The sequence below is a fragment of the Toxorhynchites rutilus genome, chromosome 2 (genome assembly GCF_029784135.1).
Source record: "Toxorhynchites rutilus septentrionalis strain SRP chromosome 2, ASM2978413v1, whole genome shotgun sequence".
Lineage (NCBI taxonomy): Eukaryota > Metazoa > Arthropoda > Insecta > Diptera > Culicidae > Toxorhynchites > Toxorhynchites rutilus.
Window position 1 is genome coordinate 115,393,625 of NC_073745.1, and position 24,575 is coordinate 115,418,199.

Sequence of the window (24,575 nt, forward strand, 5' to 3'; positions counted from 1 at the left end):
ACCGGGGCAACAAACAGCAACAAAAACGTGAGCACACAACGTAAACCATACCTAATTAGAAACCCTTTTTCTGCATCTTGATAACACGTTCCAATGGGGTTGACTTTTGCTACTTTTCTGTTTTTCCAGACATGTTCAAACTTAATATTTATTTTGCTTCTGGCTTCGAGATATTTGCTCTCCGACTTGGGAATATGAAAATAAAAAAAATAATAAAAAAATTCAAATCGAACCCTAGTCTCTCTCGGTGCTCCGATTACAGTGACCGTTAGCGCCCGTGTCCCAAAAGCGGGCCAAGGTAAATCCTAATTGATAAATAACGTCCTCTCGCCCACGCTGTGAGTGGATCGAGTTTCTACTGTTGGACAACTTGTCTTTGCGCCCAGCGCACTTTCCGTTATCATGCCACCATCCTAGCTTTTACCTCGAATGATGTCGGCGCAAAATAAAAAAAGGAAAAGATCGGAAAGGCGACCCAACTCGCAGATCCCTTAAATTATTCACATAAAGATAAATAAAACAACACGTAGAGTCACCGGTGGAGTTTGTTGCCGCCAAGCTGCAAAATATGACCAACTTTACGTTGTTGCTCAACTTTTGTGTGAACAAGAACGAGAAAAAAAGTGAATTTGATGTCGCATCGTTTTAGGCGGTCGTTTCAAGTTGACTGAAGATTTCAGATTATATTGCAGGTGTTCTACCAAACAGTTCGTATAAGTAGGATTTTTTTAAAATTAATTTGGCCACCTGTGCTCGTTAGTTTCGCTCATCCATAGACGTTTTTTTTCATATATGAACCCTTCAAGCTTGGTAAAACTGGTAAAAAAATCCCACTTCCCGAAACATCCCCTTCTTCGTGGTACTATTTTCATTTGATCTTCTGAATAATCAGCCCCATCCAATGCTAATCTCGTTGCAACATCTATGTTAGCCATTCATAAAACATTCAAGTTAATGGACCTGTTAATCATCGCGGCTGTTTGAATGGAATTGTGAACACGCGCCTTGAAAAGAAGTTTCTTGGTACAAACTAAGATACGCATGAGCAGCATAATAACGGTTCGCAACAACAGTTTTCGTGCTATTATTCTTGTACATCACTCTTAAACGCTCTAACCTTCTTGTCTGATTTGATGTGTCTGACTGTCAGTGAGTACCAGAAGAGTCAACAGGGTAAGGAAGCGCAAGTAGCTGCGGCATCATACGTTTTGATAGTACCTATTCTCAGTCTGTGTGCTTTGCTAGCGATGGTAGCACTCTGCAAATAGTCACATTTGTTCTTCGCTGTTACTCCAGCTGTCAGCAACAATTTCTCCCCCGCTGGTTGCTGTCATCAAAATGTAATTTACATAAAATGCGGAGGGAAGATCTTCCAATGGAAGGGTAATCAACCGTTCGCGAGAACGATTCCAATTGAAGAACGATGCTATGGAGCATTAATGTGTAAAAGCAAAAAGGCGTTTTCGATCAGATTCAAATAAAAAGGCTGTGAAATGAAATAAAAATGATTGAGAGTTGGTCGGGAGATAGCATCAGGAAAAAACTTATCGTTATTTAATATATTGCAACAAACGTCTATTTTTTGAGGTCGAGTATGCGTGGTTGTTTTTAGTACGAGGTATGACTATTAAATAACGAGACTCACACACCTTTCCATACTTTTCTTCCATTGTTCGAAGCAGTGCTGAAACTCTTCTTTTGTGATGGCGTTCAAAAGCCGCATCGCTATTTCCTTCGCCTCTTCTACGGACTGAAATCGGGTACCTTTCAACACGGATTTGATCTTGGGGAATAGAAAAAAGTCGCATGGGGCTAGATCTGGCGAGTACGGGGCATGTTCAAGCTTTGGTTTTCCCTTATCGGCGGATCAAATCATATACACGGTTGATTGATTTTTTGCTGGAAGAACTCCCATCGATTCTATCACAACATCCTTAAAGATTTCGACCGGAGTAAAATGAATCCACAGGCGAATGTGAGACAAACTCGATCGCGGACAAGGGCTCAGCAGGTGAATGCTAACCTTACACCGGGTGATGATCAGTCATCGGAACGTTCTTCGGAAGATTCGTTCATCCCATTTAAGGTTGACAGTAGCAGAGGTGACTTGCAGGAATGTGCCGATTGCAACCGACCCAATAGCTACGATCGATGTATGGTGGAGTGCCTGAAATGTAATCGTTGGTATCATTTCTCTTGTGCGAATGTAAATATGGCCACGGTACGTTCTATATGTTTCGTATGTGAGTCATGCATGCGAAATGAGGTTTCCAGTGCATTGGAACCAGCTCTGGCGTTGAGTCAAGTTAGTGGCATTTCTAGCACGGCAAGTGCTCGAGCAGCTCGAGTGGCTCGTGAACTGCAACGTCTCGACGGAAACTTTTGGAGGATTTGAGTCGAGAAAGGATTGAGAAGGAACGCGCGTTAAACGAAAAAGAGCTGCGGGAAAAAATGGAACGTGAAAAGCAGTTCATCGCAAGAAAGCCCGAGCTACTGAACCAGCAGGACGACGAGGGAAGAAAAAGTGTGCGCAGTATGCGAAGCAGCCAGAGAAGTACGAAACGAACGGAGGATTGGGTTAGACAAACCGAAACAGCCGCGGGCGAGGCCATCGTTCCGGCATCGACGTCTACGAGTGCCGATCGTCCGGAGGATTCAAGTCTGGGAAACCCGCAGGGAGTGCATCCGTCGTCAACGCCACTGAAGACTGTAGCATCCGTGGTGATATGCGATAACGGTATGGGATCAGAGGTTAAATCGATCCCACGGGCATTTGAGAGTATGACTGTTGGAGAAAACGCTGAGGATTCTCTTGAAGGTGCCGGCATAGTAGATGTAGATAAGCAGAACAAGTCAGTTCTGCCTACCGTCGATCTTCAACCATATGAAGACACATTGAGAGTGAAAGAAATAGCGCCAACCACCACGTACCCGAAAGTTAATCGTCCACACTGTTACAAGCGCTGGAGTGTTGAAACCGGTGAGCTCCGAATGCAGCAACAGCAAACGGAAGCGGAACATCGAGACACGGAAGCACTTGTGGTGAAACATAAATTAGACATTGACACGAGGCGAAAACGAGAGGTAGAGCTGTTAAGTCAGGTTGAGACCCTGAATAAGGAGATTGAACGGATCCGCACTTCGGAGGTAGATTTGCGGGGTCAGCTCAAGCAACGTGATGTTGAATCTGTAAACGCGAAAAGGCAAATACAGAGATTAGAGTTTCAACTCTTCGAGACAAGCGAGCGAATGTGCACTTCGGAAGCAGATTTGCGGGATCAGCTAAAGCGACGCAATCGATAGTCGCAACTTCAGCTGACAGAGCTGGAGAGCGAAATTCAGGGTCTGCGTGCAACAAAGCAGCAGTTGCAACTACAAATAGAAGCAGTTGGTCGGCGTGAAAATGAAGAAATTCGTCTACGTAAAGAAACGGAGAAAGAATACTGGGATTTGTCAAATGCAAATGAATGCGATGTGGATTCATCATTACCTCCTCCTCCTCTCCACCTTCTTCTCTGAACCCGGATAATTCTGTTGCCCGTAGTTTCTGTTGCCCGTAGTTTCTGTTGGTGGAATTCCGTCTGTACCGATTCATCAGCAGATGTTCTTTCAGAGTGTAAATCCGCCTTACACAAGTGGTGCTTTTGGGCCATCTTCACAACAGATAGCTGCTAGACAGTGATCACCAGGGAGCTTTCGATTTTCTCCGGCGATCCTATTGACTGGCCGCTATTTATAAGTAGTTATCACCATTCAACGGAAGCTTGTGAGTACTTTAACGCCGAATATCTTTGCAACGTAGTCTGAAAGGCAGTGCGAAAGACTCAGTCAGCAGCTTCTTACTCCACCCAGCGACAGTACCTCAAATCTTGTCCACTCTTCAGCAACTGTATGGACGTCCTGAACAAATCGTCAATAATATGATTGCAAGGTTAGGGCTACCCCTCCCCCGAAACCCGACCGGTTGGAAACCATAGTCACCTTTGGGCTGGTAGTCCAAAATTTGTGTGGGCACTTGAAAGCAGTTGGGCTAGAACGGCATCTCGCAAATCCGCTCTTACTCCTGGAGTTGGTGGACAAGCTAACGTGTTCAGTGGACTTGAACGTGTTCAGTGACTATATGGCGAAAATATCATCAGCGGCGAGTGGTGTAACACAGCTTGCAACTATTACGCAGAAGTCTGGTAAAGATGAGCTAAGTCGACAAAAGGAGAGATCATTCGTCAACAAGCACGTGTCCACAGAGTAGCCGAAGGCGAATCGCCGAGAAGAGGAGAAAGCCAGTACCAGTGGTGAAATGAAAAAAGAATTTTTTTTTCTATCTGTATTATAGTGACTTTCAACTCATTTGGTGAAAAAAGAAGATATTGCCGGGGTCGAAATTTGTTCAGTCTGCAGTGTCGATGATCATCAGAAAGAAAACCGCACATCGTTCAAAGGGATGAATTTGGATGGTAGATGGAAGGCGGTGAAGGAAAACAAACTTTGTGCTCGCTGCCTCACCTCACATCCACGATGGCCATGTAAAGGTGAAATTTGTGGAATCAACGATTGCCAAAAGTGACATCACCGTTTACTCCATTTCGACCCACCGGTATCGCCGAAGACTACCAATGCGGTAGTGTCAGTCCATCGTCAGTTGTCGTCATCAACATTATTCCGTATCCCTCCCGTTACATTGTTCGGTAAAAGCGGACAGTTCAACACCTATGCATTCCTCGACGACGGGTCATCAGTGACACTTGTAGAGCGGTCGATCGCGACCGCCCTTGGAGTCAACGGCCAGATGGAAACATTGCACATTGAGTGGACTGGAGGCATCAACAAGACTATCGACAAAGCAGAGGTCGTAACGATGGAGATATCCGAAGTCAGTGGAAGCAAACGGTACGGGCCATCGGAGGTTTACACTGTCGACAATCTCAGTTTACCACAACAAACCACGGACTACTTCGAGTTAGCTGCACAGTTTGCTCATCTAAGGGAACTTCCGGTAAATAGCTTCAGGTCGGCTGTTCCAGGTATCCTGATCGGGCAGAGTAATTGTCATCTGTTAGCAACATTGAGGTTGCGGGAGGGCAAATCAAATGAACCAATTGCAACGAAAAACCAGAATCGGATGGGCGGTATGTGGAAGTCTGCGAAAACACAACTCCCGCCAGAATTCCTTCAATGAGCTCATTATGAAGGAGGAAGCGTTAAAACAGCGTGACGAGACGAGAGGTTTCCTGTTTGCTGGAGGTGTTCGTCAAGGTGCGCCAGAGTCTAGTCGAGGGCGAAGATGTGATACGGAATTTGAAGACTAAAATCCAGGAATTGGAAGAGGACAAGACCCGCCTCCGCGAGACGACCATCGAAAACTCGATAGCACATCTGCAGGATGAACTGAAAGCGAGTAAGTTACGGGAAGCGGAAACAAGCCTCTCACTGAAGGATCTTGAACAGCGCGTACAGAAGTTAAGCAACCAGTGACAACAGCAGCTTTCCGAGCAGCGGAACGAAGCTGCCCAAAGTAGCGAGTCGGGAGCAAAGAAGCTTCTGTTTTGGAAGTCCTCTCGAATGGCGGAAATCCAAAAGCTGAAAGAGGATTTGATGATCGCTCGGATTCGGGAGATGGAAACACTGACCGAGTTCAAAGAGTTGCGGCTGGAAGTAATGGAGTTGGAGACGCAGGTGCATGTATCAACCAGCTCAGACGACAGGACGGGGAATAAAAAAAAGTAAAGGAAGAACTAGAGGAAGCATTGGCTCGGGAGAGAGAATTGACTAACAAAGTTCGTGAACAACAGCACCAATATTCCGATCTCGAATCACGCATAAAGGACGAGCTAATTAACGTGAAATTCGAGCTCATCGAGCAGAGCCAGACGGTGACTGAACTGAAGCACCAGATTTCTCGACTGGAGACCTGTTACGAAATTGGCTTTGCTGAACGGAGGAAAATTTGGTGACGCTGAACTAGAAGTTATGGCGCCAGGGGGGGGGGGTGGTGTGGTGGTTGTTCTGAACCAGAAGTTAAGGCGACAGGTCTGTGACGGTTGTGTAATGCAACCCTATCGGATGATCTGCGGAGTATGGGAGATAGCGATAGTATGCAAAACGTAAACATAAACAAAAACAAAAGTTAGAGAAAAAACGATTTGGTGATTTGGAAAACTATTGGAAAACGAATTTGAGTTAAAATCATTTATATTTCGAGCAGAGGTAAACTATTATTCGTCAGTTAATATAGATTAAAAGCCAAATACTATTTACAGTCTAGTAAATTGTTACGTAAGTTTCGTAATTAATACAGTTTGTGATAGGAGAAAAACATTGTGCGGAGACCGAAATGTAAGCGAGAAATGAATTTTGTTATCTAACCTATCCTAAATAAATGCACATTTATAGCTTTAAGCGGATCAAATCATATACACGGTTGATTGATTCTTGGCTGGAAGAGCTCCCATCGATTCTATCACAACACTACCGAATGCACTATTCGTTTTTCCCTCCACCCATCTAGGGGGCAGTCTCGTTATTTAATAGCCATACCTCGTATGTGCTTTTTATTATTATTAACCTACAAATTTATGAAAGGCCACAATCGATACAAAATGATTAATATTTATGTGAATTTTATGTTCGTGAAGATACGTTATTGCATACTAGTCATCAGAAAAAAATTGCTCAAGGATGTCAACATATAAGTTACCTTGGCCAATGAAAATAGGTCTGTTTAGATACTCCTAATTCAGGGCAAATCAAGGATCAATTCCGAACAACTATTAACATTACAAAATTGGGTCGTTCCAAGCAGAAAATATTGCTCTGTTTAGGGCGGGTTTGAATTGTTGTGGTCCTGACCTCGATTTCTCCAAAGATCTTCATGGCTTTGAATACAATACGACAATGAGTTGGAGCAAACTGCGTTCCAAAATCGACTATGTTTTTGCTACAGTTTAGAAAAATTCAGCTTTTAATGACAGACAAATCATAAATAATTATTTCCTTTGTAACTTCAGAAAGCCTGAATCACCTGCTCTTATGTTGAATTTAAAGAATCGATAACTTCATAGCGAAACATATTAATTCCGTAGTAGAGTCCATGAGCTGTGTATATGCTACGGAACTTTCTTAACGTAAATGCTGATTAACAGCTTGGTCAACAGAAATTTGTGATATGTGGTGGTGTGCCATCAGAAATTTTCGTGAATTTATGTTTCCTTGAAACACAAGTTTATCAAATGGTGTTGGAACTTTTCTTATGAACACAAGTTAATAATGTGTATGATATAGCTTTATAACCTTTTTTGCGATTTCAAATGCAGGTATTCTGGTATAGGGGAAGGTGGTCCTAACCCAACCGGCGGACCTGAATCAATCAACAATTTTTTTGCCCACATCTCTGGGAAATACCTCTTTCACATCCGACGAATTCCACTCGCTGCACTTCGACGCCACTTCTAAAGCCAGCGCTACACGATGCTACGAACACCCTCGAATGCTAGACGCTCGATGATTCGACGCATCGTGTAGTCGACTGACGAGCTACGAACCTCCAATGTCGAGTGCCGTTCGTTGTGGATTACCTTCCAACGCGAGTGGCACGAGTCAAAGGATTTTTGTCATTCGTTGATTCGGCACACGATGACATTCGATACACCGCTACACGATTCGTCCGAATCTATCTTTGACAGATTGGTTTGTTTACAAGTTTTAGATGAAGGAACTATGAAATTGATTCATAAAATTCAAAATATTCGGCAAAATATTGCAGTTTAATAATGTTGATTTCAAGCATTTTTAATTTACAGCCCGATATCAGTACAATTTCTACGGCAGCAATTTCAATACTCGCATCGTCATCCAGTTTCCTAATGTTTATGATGGTAAATAAAAAACAACAAACATTCGATCCAAATACTCGCCGAATGTTTGGACCGAGTGTATTGTATCGAACATTCACTTCACCGTGTAGCAGCACATTCGTCACAACATTTGTCGATTCATCGAGCCAAATGTTTGAGTCCAACATTCGAGTGAAACGTTGGACGAATCGTGTAGTGCCCGCATAACCTAGAAACAATATACGATATCGTGAAGATTGAATGATTGATCGGAAAAAGTCACCAATAATCACAAAACAGTTCTATCTTCATGCAAGAACTCCCACGGCAAAACTTTAGAATGCGTAGAATTTTTGGAAATAAAAATTTCAAATTTTTTTTTTTTGAAAGATGGGTCGTTTGACCCGTTGTGGTAGTTGGTAAATATCGGTAGGTTTAATGTTGAGACCTTTGTTATAAAGACGATTTCGTACGGATGCTGATGTCAGTTGAATGAAAACCTCTCTCTCTCTCTGTTTCGCAATTTTCGGATAGTCCCCGGTCTAGCTCCGTCTTCTTCACGATAGCTCTGTCAATTCGGCTAGTTGTCTTTGAAGGACACCCTGATCGCTTAACTGGTGAAATAGACAATATCGGCAATATCACGGTAGCTTTTGCCAGTTTTGTGACATTCAATAATCAAATTTCGGATGCTGATAGAAATTTGTGCGTTTTTGGGCATTTTGCAAGAAATAACTTTAAATTTTGAACACGAAACTGAAATTTTGAGCACAAAATCTTCAAGGAACACTAAATGACAGCTAGACACAATGTTTACATTTGAGAAAGTTGCAAAATAGACACTATCCGCAAAACACACATAACACCTAGTATAGGGGTAGAAGTGGTGGATAAGCTTGTTTTTGGCATAGTGTACAAACAATGCAAACAATAAAATGAAGCACTCAATCATGCAATTTTGTTCGGAAAACTTAGATTTCCATGCCGTCTGGTGAAGAGTGTTTCTGTATTTTTGTATCACACGCACATATTGTTGATGTTTTCTTTTGTCTTGTCAAAGGTAGGTGGGAATGGTTAGGAAATGTGGAATAATTCTGCTGGTGTAATATATATACAATCGTCGTTAACCAGGTGTATGTCGACTGTGTGAAAAACCGTAAGGAAAGCAAAGTGTGACGTACAGTCTATCGCAAAATTGAGTGTACAAATGCTGCTTGAAGATACTTTCCATTTATTCGGTACAAATATACATTTTGAATACATTTCTTCTTTTGATGCATGTTGATAATACACACATTTTATTAACTATGCGCGCAAGAAAATTTCGCGAAACGTTTTTGCTAATTATTTATTCAATCAAAATTGAGTCTGCACCTTAAATTTCTCCAAACAAATTAACCTTTTTCTTTGGTAATTAGAGTATTTTTTTTCGTCAGTGATTGGTGTCTACACTTAACCACTGCTTGGCCAGTGTTAGTTTTTGTTATTTATTGATGTTTGAAAAATGTTTTTTTGTTTTTGTTTTTTTTATCAAAATGGCAAGTTAGAGAGGAAAGAAATAGATATTGTTACACGTACAATGATAATAAGTAATACTTGTCGAGGAAAGACATTGCAGGAATTAGCAGTTGGAAGAACCCACTATACAGCAAAGAAAACCATAAACAAGTGGAAATACGAAGGAACCATGGAAAATCTCCGGGTAGAGGACGCAGACGGATCCAATCTTCTGATGATGAACGGGTAATTGTGCGAACATTGCGAAAGAACCCTAGAAGAAATACTCTTAAATTGGCGACTGAAGCAGCCGGCATCATTGGAAGAGCTGTCAGCGTAGACACTGTCCGAAGAGCAGCATACAGGAACAAACTGAGAGGTCGTGTTGGCCGTGAAAAGTATTTCATCTCAAAGGTAAATATGAAAAAACGACTACAGTTTACTAAGGCCTTTGTAAATAGACCTAGGAGTTTTGGAGATTATTTATAAACCAATCTCTTTGAATCAGAAGGAAGACAGATGGTGTGGAGGAAACCAGGATCTGTGCTTCAGGTTCAACAATTGGTGTCCACAATAAAACACGGCAGTCAGTTGATGTATGGTACATTTGCGGCTTCTTAAACTGGAACCATGGAGTTTATCAATTCGGCGATGGACAAGATGGCCTAATTGAACGTCCAGAAACATAACCTGCAGTCTCCCGTTCAGAAATTGGGTCGCTCTCGTGATTACTACTTTCAACAGAATGATGACCCGAAGCAAATGGACCACATCGTGCGGGAATGCCTGCTCTATAACGTCCCAATCAACTCAAAACACCTCCCCAATCACCGGGTTTGAACACTATTGAGCATCTATGGAGGAAATCAAGAACCATCTGGAGAATAAAAATCCAGGGAACAAAGCGGAACTCAAAACGATGATTACGCAAGGGCCATACCAAATACTAGGGGATTGATTTCTGTTAACATTTCTGCACTGATTTCAATTTCCTTAAACTATACACTCAATTTTGACACGTCTTGGAGATTTTTTTTATTTATTTTTTTTCCTATCACTATACTGCCGTTCTACGCATAGTTGTCCCATGTTCCAAAATCAGCAACTGAGAAAAACGCAATCAAAGTTTTCTCGCATATTTGTCTACCAAAAGCTTTAAGCATTTCAACTTAGCAATATACCGGTTTTTTTAGAAGCACTATACTATTGATTAATAAAATGTGATGAGATCCCCTCACTGAATCAATCATGCTTGATTACGGTTTTTAAAATTCATGGTGGGACTGCTATGCCTAGAATATCAACATGGGATAATTGAACTTGATGTTGTTTTTTATATACAATATTTTTTTTGTGTTTTAACCGAAAGATTATGCATAGAAACATCGTTTTATGAATAAATGAGTGATCTGCAACACCTTTGCAGAATATAAATTTCATTGTTATTAGGCATTCGCTAACTTTTCTTATTTGTTTGAGAATTAGTTCTTTCTTCCAAACCAGGAATGAGTGCATTAGCCCTGCTGAAAGTGTGACATGAAATTTTTGTACTTGAACCGATTTATTTGATATGGATCTACAAAAAATACATGGTGGGACAGTTATGAATAGAATATCAACATGGGACAATTGAGCTAGATGTTGTTTTTTCTAAAAGCTGGGAACAAACTATATGTTTTTTTTTGTGTTTTTCCGTAAGATTATGCATAAAAACAACGTTTTATGAAGAAAAGCGAAAATTGTGAAAAAGTAACATGGGACAACTATGCGCAGAACGGCAGGATATGAGAGTAAAATGGATCGGTTTTACGATGAATATAAGTCGCATTGATTTATTTACTTTTGAACCCCGAGCAACTCAAAACTAAAAAACCGGCACGAGATGTATACTCAATTTTGCGGTTGTCTGTATGTCCTGTTTGTGTATTGTTTTGGCGAGGATAAGAATGAATCATCAATCAACATTCTTTTACTGCTTCTACAAAACCTTCTACAAAAGCTCTGGGGTGCTGGGAGTGATGTGATCTTTGGGCACCAATGAAATGATTGCCGCGATATTCAATTGTCTTCTCCTACAATAGCACGAAGCCAGATCCAGGTATTTTTGGGGAACTTGGATAGGTTGATGGTCTTTCAACTTTCCTTTTTCTATCGTCATGTGAAACTCCTCTCTTGAAAACTGCTCGAAGTTTGATTTAACTAACTTCGCGTGCGAGAAGCTCAGAATTCCGCATTTTCTACCATATAAATGAAACATGAATTTCTGCATAACTCGAGAACTAATCAAGCAATTGGAACCAAATTTGGCATATGGAAGTTTTAGGTTTTTGTGCTCCCTTGGCCGAGTGGTTAGCGTCATAACTAACATGCCGGGTGTTCGGGTTCGATTCCCGTTCTGGTCGGGGGAATTTTTCGTCAAAGAAATTTCCTCCGACTTGCACTGTGATCACGCGTATTCTAGAGCTTGCCACTCAGAATGCATTCAAGGCGTGTTATTTGGCATAGAAATCTCAACTAAGTACTAATAAAAATGACGCAAGTAATACTACGTTGAGACGGCGAAGTTCCTCTAGGAACGTTAGTGCCATTGAAGTAGAAGAAGAAGGTTTTAGGGAGCAATAAATGTTTTTATGGTGGTTTGACATTCCTTTCTCCTAAGGGGAGCCTATCATACAAATGAAACACAAATTTCTGCATAACTCAAAAACTAATCAATCAACTGGAGCCAAATTTGGTATGTGAAGGCTTTTGAATATGAGAAATGTTTCTATGATTGTATGACACCTCTCCTTCCTCCGAAATGGAGGGTCCCGTAAAAATAATACACATATTCCAACCAAACATGACAATTGCAATTTTTTTAATGTGATAAAACGCACTCCTATATCTTCTTCTATCTATATAAATAAAAATGGATAACCGAATGTGTTGATAAGAACAAAACTCGAGAAAGGAATTGCCCGGTTTGGGGCTGACTTTATTCTATAATATTTTCTGCATCTAACATTTATTCCATGTAACGGAGAATCATGTTATTTGCAAGAGGTTGAAAAATCATGAAAGAGGACTGTGTCTGAAAATAATCTGATATTATAATGACGAGTTTTGTTAGAACTACTAGGAATTTTATAGTAAAAGGTAATTTCAAAGGGTAGATTTTCTAAGCAATGAACAGTTCTGCAAATGGACCTATGAACGTGCGCTTAGTAAAAAAAATCGTGAATGTGAAAACGAAAAATAATTTTTGGGAGGGACGGAGTTTGCCGGGTCAACTAGTGTACAATAAACTTAGTGGTTTCGAAGTTATGGAAGCATCAATTGTGATTGGTTATCTTATAGACATGATATAACGAGAGCTTGAATTATTTTATAAAACGAAAATGAATTACTCTGCTTGATAAACATCACCCGGTTTTGAGATATGGAAAGAAAGAAAGTGCTTCGAGATGGAATTGGCCCAGCGTGTTCTCCCGCTGGAATCCAATAGCTGTATTACAATTTATCAAACAGCTACTATTTATTCATCTATCATTCCATGTGTTTCGTGATGAATTCGCATTTATTGTTTCAAAAACACCATCAATCCAGCACGAATTCCTCCAAACTTCGCGCGTAGGTGTCGCGGTGCAGAAAAAGAAGAGAAAAATTGCCCTCCATTCATTCAAAGTATGTTCAAAATTGTTCCCACGAAACCTCAGTTTGTCTGCAAATTTTCGCCATCGTCTGATAAATTGATTCTCCCCTCAATCTAAACTGCGTACAATTCTTCAAATATTCGAGATGTCATTAATATCCTTTCAGTTTATGCGTATGCTATTATCGTCTCTCGACCCGTACTTTTCGCAGCTGTGATAGTTAGAATTTATTCCTCCTTAAATCATGTTTTTCGAGCTTTGGGATTCGGTTCGCGACAGCACATTATAATTTTAATGGAAAGTAACAACGTTTGACGCAAAGTTTTCATGTTTAATTAACGATGATTTGTGTGTGTGTTTCGCTGGAATTTATGCTACCGTTCGGGAAACATTTCATCTTATCAGAAAAGCATAAAATAGTGATAGGGTACGAAAAAGTGGGAAGGCTGTGTTGCTGTTCCAATAGCTCCATAGCAGGAGCCCAATGCGAAACGATAAGCGATCAGAACCGCTGGTTCTCGAGCGATGGAGCGCAGGAAAGTGAAGGTATGCGTTCGAGTGCGGTTGGATTTCACTCCATTCTGGCACCCCTCGACTTTGGGTTCGTGAAGTGTGCTTTCACGGCATCAAAGCGCATACGGTTTCCATCCCTGCCCCGTCACGGCGGTGGCAGTTCCCTGTGGCACGATATACTACGGGCTGATGAATGCTATGTTGATACTCTTGAATGGTCATAAATTATACGTGTAATAGAGTAAATAAATATCAAAGGTAGTTGGTTCTTTGCGAGTGAGTAGCGAATTGGTGGCTCCATGCGTCGCTGGATATCTGATCAATCCACGCTGCGTGCCTTCGTTTGGATGGAAACATTCGAGGATGATACGGCGGCTTGTGCGACATACATAGTCATGAGCAATCCTAATAATTTTGTGTTTGCTATTATCGCTAATTAACACTTTGGTTGCGACGCCGTTTCGAGTGTTCATTTATGGCGTCTTTCGATGTAGATCTGTCTAAGGAGGGTGGGATGTATCTTTCGCTCTTATTTATTTGTGATGGTTTGCTCAAGCTAAACAAAATGAGTACTATGATGCTCAAAGATATTTATATTCACAAATCCAGCAGTTAACGAAAAGATGTTATAAAGAGCATTTCAGTAGGGACGCTACAAAAGTAGTCCGATAGGGACAGCAAACGACAGCATTCTTTCCCGCTCTCTTGACATTTCCCTTCAGTAAGGTTTGCCATTTCATAATGGAAAGATACACGATCCAACAACGAGTCGAGATTATTAATATTTACTACCGAAATTCGGAGTCAATGGCCTCATCTTTAAGAGCACTACGTCCAATTTATGGTCGTCATAAGGCGTCATGCACGAATTACGTAACGCTAAAAATAAGGTTTTTATACTGTACTGCCATTCAAATGAAACATAAATTTCTGCATAACTCGAGAACTAATCAAGCAAATGGAGCCAAATTTGGGATGTGAAAGTTTTTGGGTACGAGAAACGTTTCTATGATGGTATGACACACCTTCTTCCTCTGGAAAGGAGAGGGGGTCCTATAAAAATAATGCACATATTTCAACCAAACATATTCCAACCAAACATGACAATTGAAAATTTTCGGAAAACTCCGAAGGAAAATTCGAGAAATTCGATTCGCATGTGTTCTACAATTATTATTATTATTAAAAATATGTGAACGGAAAAATTGTCAAACGATCATTGCATTTTACATTTCTCTGTGAAATTATTGCACATCTCATATTTACGTAGTTCTCGAACCGCGAAAGTTCATTCACCTCTAGGATCTGAAATGACGATTTTCCAGGCTTTGCAGTCTGTGTGGAAGCAGTAAATCGGGCCAATCAAAACTTGACAGTTAGGGCGTTTAGATAACGCTTGACATTTTACAGTTATCCAGTTGTTCATCTCATGAAAAATTACATTTAATTAATTGTGATAGACGCGTAGAATTTCTAATTTCCTATTAATTGATGCAAACATCTTTCCAATGTGTTAAGAATTGTTCGAGTTATAAGCATTCGAAATACGGGTAGGTTTAGCACACAAATCGGCAGAACAAATTTATGGGGAAAAAGGAAGTTCTTTCAATTTTCATAAATTTAAACCGTTTGGGGATTAGCGAATTGTAATGTTTAGAATATCAAACAAATCTTAGAGAATTTCCCATTCGATCGGTATGCAAATCATGAGAATTCGTTCACAGCGAAAATAGTTATCAACGTTAACTTTATTTCATAAAACGTGACCTGTTTTCTGATTTGCACCCTTCCTGAAGGACGTAGTTGTACGTCAAAAATAATTTTAAAGGGTAGACTAAAAGATCAATCAATGAACAGTTCTGCGATTGGGCCCATGATCGTGCGCTTAGTATGACAATGTGGATATAATTGCGAGAAATATATTTTGGGCGGGACGAAGTTTGCCGGGTCTGCTTAAAATTGTAGGAACGATCTATACGGAAACTGTTTGTGGAGCTTCAAATCACTACCGACGACTTCTTAATTTTCCGACAAGGATTAGTTACGGTTTAAAAAAACAGTCAATGTAAATAGTAGAAAGGTATTGTATTAATGAATTGTCACAGATAATACATTTTTTGAGAATGTAATTTTATATGAAACTAGCTGACCCGGCAAACTTCGTCCCGCTCAAAATTTGTTTTATGTTATCAATACCATCAAACATTTACGTTTTCTTACTAAGCGCAAGTTCATGAGTCCAATCGCAGAACTGTTCATTGATTGATCTTCTAATCGACCCCGTTGAATTTACCTTTTACTATAAAATTCCTAGTACTTCTACCAAACCTCAGCATTATAATATAAGATTATTTTCAGACACAATTCTCGTTCAAGATTTTTCATCCACTTGCAAATAACATGTTTCTCCGTTACATGGAATAAATGTTTGATACAGAAAATATGATAGGATAAAGACAGACCCCTCCCCTCTTCTCCCCTTAGAGAGGAAAGGAGTGTCTTTTCACCACAGAAACGTTTCGTGTCCCCTAAAATATTCACATGCCAAATTTGGCTCCATTCACTTGATTAGTTTTCGAGTTATACAGAAATTTGTTTTTCGTTTATATGACAGCCCACACGAAGAGAGGGGGGAGCAGTGTCGAACCACCATAGAAACATTTATTGCATCCTAAAGCCTCCACATGCCAAATTTGGTTTCGTTTGCTTGATTAATTCTCGAGTAATGCAGAAATTTGTGTTTCACTTGTATGGCAGACCTTCCCCCCCTCCCCCCTTAGAGAGGGGGGTGGAGTGTCTAACCACCATAGACCATTGACCACCATGTTTTTTTCTCTGATTGAACAATTATTAAATATTATCTTTGATGGAACCTAGATTGATTCCCAACAGAAAATATGAAAAGTTGGCCGAATCAAGTTATTACATACAACATTATCAGGTGAGACACATATTTTAATATTCAATTGGCTACTTTTAAATAAGAGGCACAATTTTTCCCCAGTAATTAACAGAAAATAAATTCCATGCAAATTAAAAAATATCCTTTCTATTCAGACAATATCAATGCCAGGTCATGAACCGCTGTTAAGCTACTTATAAACTGTAAGATGATGATTTCGTATCGTATTCAGTTCAATTAAAAAGAAAAAGAAAAAAGGTCGATTAATATTTCTGTAGAGACGGTTTTATTAATAAGGATTCTTATGTACATTTCTGAACATCTAGACAAGAAAACCAGAGAATATCGAGTTTTTCATGTTGACGTTGAAATATCTATTAGTTTGTTTTGAACAGTTTACTATTGAAAATAGAAATTATTAATAATTGATGGTTTCACATTCTTTCTGCCATCTTTTCATCATCTCGGTTTGAAGTTCAGTTCAGTTCATATAACAAAAGGTTTTTCTAGGGTCACCATTTGTAATTTTATTCAGTCAAACTCATGGATTTCTGAACTGGCAGAAAACTCAATTCAAAAGCAATTGCCCTTGAAGTCCTAAGTTTACATTCGTGCCTCTAGGCTCAGACTCCTCTACTTTTTTGTTGGAAGCGAGCTTCTGTGAATTTTGGAGCGTGTTTGGATTTATTGGTGTAATGATGACGATGTTTCGAATTATCGAGGCTTTCTCAGACTCTCACTTCATTCGTTTCTAGCCTTGAAAAAGGCCATTCGGAAAGTTGAAAGTTGAAGCTTTGGTTTTGCTGGTCTATGCTTTCTAGAAAAAACCACCATCTCTGTTTTCTCCGTGGAGAATTCGATCCCTAGCCCAATGGCCCAGGTTGAAAAATTGTTCAAAGTATCTTGTAAGGGTCCTTGCAGGTCGGATTCGTTTGATCCTACGACAGACACCACTCCATCATCTGCAAGTTGTCTTAGGCTGCAATTTTGTGTAAGGCAATTGTCGATGTCGCTTACATAGAAGTTGTACAATAGGGGGCTCAAACATGAGCCCTGGGGGAGCCCCTTGTAAGAGACCCGACTTACTGCCGAATCTCCGTGAGACAAGTTCAAATGTTTCTCACAAAGCAAGTTATATAACATATTATTCAATAGAGACGGCAGACCCCGAGAGTGTAATTTGTCTGACAAAACCTCTATTGAAACAGAATCAAAGGCCCCCTTATGTCCAAGAAAACTGAAGCCATTTGTTTTTTTCGGCGTAAGCCATTTGAATTTCTGAAGAAAGCAACGCAAGACAATCATTCGTTCCCTTGCCCCTGCGGAACCCATATTGTGTATCTGAGAGTAGGCCATTCGTTTCAACCCATCGATCAAGGCGAAACAAGATCATTTTCTCCAACAATTTCCGTATACAAGACAGCATTGCTATTGGGCGGTACGAATTGAAGTCGGACGCGGGTTTTCCGGGTTTTTGAATAGCTATAATTCGTACTTGTCTCCAATCATCTGGAACAATATTATGCTCCAGAAACCGATTGAATAAGTCCAACAAGCGATGTTTCGCCACATCAGGGAGATTTTTCAGCAAAGTTGAACTTAATTCTATCCGATCCCGGAGCAGAATTGTTACATGAAAGGAGAGCAAGAGAGAATTCTACCATCGAAAACTCGGAATCAAGATTGCACCTATCTTGTGGTATATCTCGAACCATTTTTTGCACAGGAGCGGAATCAGGACAAACCTTCCGTGCAAAATTCAAAATCCATCGATGTGAATATTCTTCGCTTTCATTCGTTGAAGAGCGATTTCTCATGTTTCGAGCCACTTTCCATAATTTTTTCATTGACGTTTCTCGTGACAAACCTCCCACGAAATTTCGCCAATAAGCACGTTTTTTCCCTTTGATTAAGTTTTTAAATTGATTTTCAAGGTCCAAATACGTCTGAAAATCTTCAGGGGTTCCACGTTTTCGAAAAGCTTTAAATGCATTCGATTTTTCTACATAAAGCTTGGAACATATGCTATCCCACCATAGATTGGGAGGCCTTCGAACCTGGGATGGGTTTCGTTTGAGCGCGAACCGCGCTGTCATAGATCAAACGAGAAAGTAAGTTATACTCCTCCAATGGAGGTAAACCATCTCTGGAATTGATGGCTAGAGCAATCGCGTCCGCATATTTTTTCCAGTCAATGTGTCTTGTGAGGTCATATGCCATGTTTATAGATTCAGAAGAATTCGACCCAATGGTGATGGAAATTTTGATTGGCAAGTGATCACTACCGTTGGGGTCCTGGATTACATTCCACTTGCAATCTAACGATAGTGAATTCGAGCAAAGCGAGAGGTCAAGAGCACTTGGGTTAGCAGGAGGTTTAGGTACACGTGTTGTTTCCCCAGTGTTCAAAACGGTCATATTGAAGCTGTTACAAAGGTCATATATCATCGATGAACGATTGTCGTCGTACTGTTCCTCCCAGGCAGTTCCGTGAGAGTTGAAGTCTCCCAAGATCAATCGTGGCTCAGGAAGGAGTGAGCACATGTCATCAAGTTGTTTGCGGCTAACCGCAGCTCTCGGAGGAAAAGCCTTGCTGCTGCTGCCATCTGGTCGCTAGCTAGGTAAATCGTGGGAAACGTATTGGTGATTTTTTCCGATCTGATCAATTGACTTTCGTGGATTCGAGCGTTGCATTAAAGTGTAACACATTTCAGGCCAAACGTGAAGAAGGTATTTTTCAGTGGTGAGAGCGGCGTTCTTCGGTGGAAAACTGCAGGTGAAATTTATTCCACTGCGGTTGCTGTCGAAAACACCACCATACCACACATTCGATTTGGTTCGAAATTCGACTGCTGATTCGTAACAAACCACTTTTCCTCGGGGTAAATCCTTCAAAGTTGGACCACAATGGTATTTCACAGAGCTCACGTCCGGAGGACGAACTGGTCAGTCCATAAAATCTGTTCTCTGATCGTTGATCCACTGTTTGGTTCCCTTGTTTGTATCAATACTGGTTTCGTCTTGCTGAAACGCAGATTGTTTCCTACGATATTCGAGCCGAGGGGGTAGAAAAGACCTCTCCAGAGGCTTGTAGTCCTTGTTTTCCATTTTGAAGGTGTAAAAGCTATATTCAGCGTTCCAATTGTACAAAATCCAGCCTAAACCATGCATGTTTCATCACATGTTCTGAATAGAGAAATAGTGATCCTCCTTCTGTGAATCACGTCGGTTTCTGTTGATGTCAACAAGGCCGTCGAGGTTACAGAACCTGACATATTTGCTCAAATCTCGTTTATTTTTCTTTTTCTTAAAAATCTGACATATTTTTTATTTAACCCTTAAGGACGCATGATTCAAAACTAAGGCTGGCCCACATTTTTTTTCACTTTTATTTCACGTTTTTGAACTTTTGAACCGCTCGACCGATCTGCGATTTCTTAAATGAAATGAGAGGTATATTAATAGACTTTTTAGAGGAAATATAACATGGCACCAAAATATGGCTCATCTACTTTCAAGCGTTGGTTTAAAAATGTTCGCTTTTTGTTGTTTACAAGGTGTCGAGAACCCAGCTTTTTATATCATTTTCAGAAAGTTGACATTTTGTCATAAAACATTGAAATCTCGGGAATTCACGTTTGCGTTTTTTGGAATTTATAAGTTTGCCCATTTGTATGCTGATTTTACAAATGAAGAATTTTATGCCAACTCGTCTTAAGAGTTGGCAGCACCATCTCAGATACCAGTGAATCGTTGTGAGCGTAAATACATTGGTTATTTGAAAGCTTAATAAAAAAATTGAATGCTTTTTGAAAAAGGCCAAAGTCTATTTTTTACAAAAAATTGTTACTCAAAAATTATAATATGTACAGACAAAATTTTGGTTAACGGAATAAATGTAAGAAATTTATAAATTAAAAAAAAATCAAATTCAAAAATGTATGAAAAAAATACCAAAAAAATACACTGAAAAAAAAAATTAAAAGTTTAAATCCTGTTTTTTCAAAACCGTTTTTTTTTAAATCCGCCGAAAAATTATATGAATAACCCTAACCAGGGCCCAAAATCTTCGAAAATGAAAATCGACTCTCCTATCAGTAGGTTCGCTTCGACTAGAACTACCTCGTCAATCGCCGTTAACATAATTTTAATTGACAAGAACATGAATTGACGAGCGTTGAGTGCGAGGATGACTAATGATGACGTGAATCATGAATACAAATCTGTCTTTACATTCAACTGACTTCAATCCACACTTCTACTTCCCTCTGACACGAATCACTTTACCCGCGTACACAATCTTATTTTTACGTCCTTATAAAGTGGAACGTAAACTTGATTTTGGATGCAATAAAGTAGTTACACAATTAATGGACGTTTTATTGTCTAACCACCGTGAACTCAAACCAACCAACTTAGAAAATTATCAGGTATGCTCTCGTTAGTGTTAGTAAATAGCGTGCAGTTTGAGAGGAATTGTAAACTAAATGTTAGTTCACTTTGTCTCCGAGTTCATTTTTGTGAAAAACATACAGAAAAACGAGTTTGCGTTAACAACATTCACAAATTGTTCAGTTTTTCTGAACACAACACAGCAAGCTATTCTATATGTGTGAGTAATTTTCGTGTACGATACAAAAAAAATCTTGCTCACCTGTAGTATATGTCGAACTACGTTGAACTGAAACATCGATACACATTTTGGGGGAGTCACTTCAAGAATGAAATGCAATAGTCGAGTCGTAGAGTGAGATAGCAACTAAACGCCCGACTGACTGCTGAATCATGATGACGGAGAAACTGCTGGAAAAATCCAAACCTCATTTCCAATTGAATACGAAGGCGACTTTCTTCATGGTCTATCCTCAGTTGAATATGACTTTTACGGGCCCTGGCTGAACGGTCAAAAGAGCAAATAATGAGTTTCAAAAGCTTTAGAATGTTTCTATGTGTGGGAGCAGACATCTCTTTCTTTTTTTCTTTTTTCATCTCTTTTGGGATTGTACCAAAAAAAAAGTCCATAACGATTAACAACGGGGATCGAACGAAGACCAGATGGAACGCGAGGCTGTTTAACACGACCATGCTATCCACATAGTTACTGGTGCTGTTGCACAAATGCGTGATAATATTACACCTCATTATAAAATGAAGTTGGAAAGTGTTTTCTAAGAGTAAAAAGAAGAGCATTAACGAGATGCTATTATCTTTCTCGGTCTGGGCCGTGTGTTTGGCAAACTATATGAAAAGCTTTCATCTGTGCTTATTTGCAATGTGTCTCCTGTTTCGCTCTCTCATATTGATTTTCACTGCTAAAGCATATGTATTATACGAATGATAACCAAGTTCTGGGGAATAGCGCATTTTCTGTTATTTTAACCCTATCGCTACGAGCGTCGTCTATAGGTGACATCCGCGTGATGTCAGTGTGATACTGCACATCGATCACAGCAGCGCGATATGCATACTTTTAGGTGCAGTGCTTCGTTCAGCGGTAGCACTCCGACGGAGTACACTGCTGTAGTGAAAGTGTTAATGGTAACTTATTTTAATGAATCGGGATACCAAAACATGTGCCAAAAATTAATTTTGGGTATAGAATAGTGGAGAAAGAAAGAGAAAGAGAGAGAATGAGATAGAAAGAGGGTGAATGAGAGAGAGAAAGAGGGAGAAACAGGGAGAATGAGAGAGATAAAGAGAGAGAGAGAAAGAGAGAGAGAAAGAGAGAGATAAAGAGACAGAGAGAGAGAAAGAAAGAGATAAAGAGAGAGAGAGAGAGAGAGAGAGAGAGAGAAAGAGAGAGAAAGAGAGAGATGAATTATAGAGCCTTCAAACTTTTGCGCTTCATTTGGGTTCGACTCATTCGTCGTTTGGTTGCTTGTTGGGTGACCTTTTGATACGAATGTTATATCGTTGGTATCAGTACAAGCATGCATTCAGAATCGAAAGATTTGGGCGCGAACATTCCATAAAGCAACAATTTATTTGCAGCACTTTATTATTTAGCGGAAGTATGATTGTTGTACAAAAGCGGAGCTGAAGCTGTTTCCCAGTGCTCGTCGTTACATATGTAGTTCATTTTTGCCAGTGCCACTAACATCTCTGTGATCTGTCAAGAAATGAATTTTATTATTTAGTTACATGTTCAAATTGTAGATTTTTATTTTAAACCCTCTACCAATTTGTTGAGCCGTAGCCGTTGCCGTTGAGCTGTGGGAGGTCGGATCAGAATCGGCTGTTTTTCGGAAAAATTGGCGTTTGGAACTCAAATAAATATTTCCAGCCTGAGCATAATATTTATCATACAGCTTTCGTAATTTCATTACCGGCTTAGAGCTACGTTTCTCCGTTCAAGTAAGATATCACCATTTTTGTTGTTCTCGCAAAGCAAACTTGACACACAAATCATTCGAACTACCGAATGGTGGGGAAATTATAGGGTTGTTTTCAGCTGTTGAAAATACCCCCATCGACGTAATTTATTATAATCCTTTTCCACAGCCTGATTGCTTTTCATTTCGAAGATGTCTTTTCTCCATCTACTTCACTCTCGGCATCAAAACAAAATACTGAATAAAAACCAATGGCTGAAGTTGACACGAGCGCAGGCCATTCCATCTGTTCCATCTCCCGCGTCAGCCTTCTCATCTCTTCTCGTATCTTGCAGCCCAAGGTGTTTAATGGATTTATTTTTTCTTGTGATCCAGTGGCAATAACGCCACCACACCACAATCGACAGTATCATCTCGTTCCGAAGATCGTAATCGGAATCTTGCGGAACTGATGAAGCTAAAGACGACCATCGTAGTCGTCGTCTCGTCATCATCATCGGTGTCAATCTCACCGAAGGCGAAGAAACCAATCAGCCGAATCTGTCTGGAATCCAACAGCTGGGAATAGTGCTTAGGTTTGATTGGATGGGAGGCCCCAAAACTGATCTACGGCGCGGAAAATAGTGTGGAGAGCAGAAGTGAAATGAAAATTGAACACGAAATTATTCGAAATCTGGTACGAGAGACCAAATCTATACTCACGGTAAATTATATTCTTTATTTATCATCCATATTCCAATCTCCAGTATCTATATTTAAAGATGTTAATTTCCCTTTGTATTTGAAGAATCGAGTATGATTTTTGTCAGATGCATTGTATACACTTTGATTTGTAACCTTTTGCGGTCACAGATGCAACAGCATCACATTCACATTATTATTTTAGAATCATTGCTAAGGTTCGATAATTAATTTTATCCGTGTTATCCACAGCCCAGATGGTGCTGATGCAGAAAAAGAAAAAAAGAACCATGCAGCGACTCAGCTGAATCGCCCTTTGCGGCATTTCTACAGAGTTGACCCGGGCAATTGATGGTGGGAATGCAAGAAACCGGAAAAAAGTACTCTCGGCGTAGGATCTTAATTTCAGTTCCTTTTTCCGTTCGCCAGTGATGACGTTGAAGTTGACCAGATCAAGCGACTGCATCGACTGCACCAAGTTCTCCCGTCCTTCGTCAGCTCTTCCACGGAATTCAGTGGTAAACGGGGCTGCTTAGAGGGTACGTTTGGGGGATTAAACTGGAGAAAATGAAGAGGATGCTGATGCTTGACGTTGCTCTTGTCGCTGCTTCGATTGCCGGGTCGGACGGTTGAATGCTCTGACCGAGAGGTTGGTTTTGTGTGATAGTGTATGCATTTGAGTTGGTGCAAAAACTGCCGGATAAAAAACCCACTAGTGTCATTTCTCGTAGGAAGCAATGAGTATAAAATTCGGGAGAGGACCGAAAGTCTTTTAGAATAGTTCCAAACAGCACGGAAATGAGATTAAATAGGTCATGTTAGCAGTATTTCCAGACATTTTCCCCCTTTTTTCGAGTAGTATTTTTTTTCTCCACTGCACTGTTCACTGTTGCTCGTGTGTCCTTCGTCCCCGTCTCCCTAAAACGGGATAAAACTTCTTTTGGGAGGTATTTGCTTTGGTACTGCTCCCGCCTGGTACTTTTTCTGTCCGATAGTGGTGTGAGCCCATAATCAGATCAATCTAGATAAGAATGAAATTTCAATCCGTACTTGATGAGGTGATAGAGGCTTTTTGAATTATTTAGTGGAGTCGTCAAATTCAATTTGGAAGTGAATCGGACGAACGGTGCTAAGCGAGGCGGAACACGAAATTTCGATTATCAGAATCAGCAGCTTTAAAGTGAAC

At 40.2% G+C, this 24,575-nt stretch overlaps 1 pseudogene; it reads left to right on the forward strand.

The window, feature by feature from the left end:
• The first annotated feature begins 4,613 nt into the window (after window positions 1–4,613).
• On the forward strand, window positions 4,614–23,276 carry LOC129766067 (ecotropic viral integration site 5 ortholog-like; annotated as a pseudogene).
• Window positions 23,277–24,575: the final 1,299 nt, after the last annotated feature.